The sequence below is a fragment of the Bombus affinis genome, unplaced genomic scaffold (genome assembly GCF_024516045.1).
Source record: "Bombus affinis isolate iyBomAffi1 unplaced genomic scaffold, iyBomAffi1.2 ctg00000110.1, whole genome shotgun sequence".
Classification (NCBI taxonomy): Eukaryota; Metazoa; Arthropoda; class Insecta; order Hymenoptera; family Apidae; genus Bombus; species Bombus affinis.
This window is the reverse complement of record NW_026108848.1, coordinates 136,916-137,500: the sequence shown is the minus strand read 5'-3', so window position 1 is coordinate 137,500 and position 585 is coordinate 136,916. Positions and strand designations below refer to the sequence as shown.

The window sequence follows — 585 nt, the reverse complement described above, 5'->3', positions numbered from 1 at the left end:
GCAGGTCCGTGACGGTTCTCTCCGCTCTTATTCGTATCCTTCTTCGTGCGCTTCCTCCGACTCTGAAACGTTCTACGTATCGTAAGAACGACGGCGGGTTGTCGAAGGCACCAAGGGACAGAGAGAGACAGAGGTAGAGTTTCGTAGTGTCTCCCGTGAACACGATAGTTTATATATCGAGCATGCGTACGAATTGCACGGCCTCGACACGACCGCGACGAACGCCGACGAGCGTCCAACAATCGCTCGTACGTCGCGTACGTTCTCTCGCGTCCGCTCTTGTTCGTATCCTTCTTCGTGCGCTTCCTCCGACTCTGAAACGTTCTACGTATCGTAAGAACGACGGCGGGTTGTCGAAGGCACCAAGGGACAGAGAGAGACAGATAGAGAGGAACGACACGCAACGCAAGCAGTCTTAGGTTTACGTGAGCAACCCTCAGCCAGGCGTGGTCCAGGAATTGTATCCGTGGACCGCAATGTGCGTTCGAAATGTCGATGTTCATGTGTCCTGCAGTTCACACGTTGACGCGCAATTAGCTGCGTTCTTCATCGACCCACGAGCCAAGTGATCCACCGTTCAGGGTA

General features: G+C 54.2%; 1 non-coding gene across 1 annotated transcript; it reads right to left on the bottom strand.

The window, feature by feature from the left end:
- Positions 1-430: 430 nt before the first annotated feature.
- On the bottom strand, positions 431-585 carry LOC126927424 (5.8S ribosomal RNA). The gene has a single exon (XR_007715474.1). It is a non-coding gene; the product is annotated as a 5.8S ribosomal RNA (ribosomal RNA).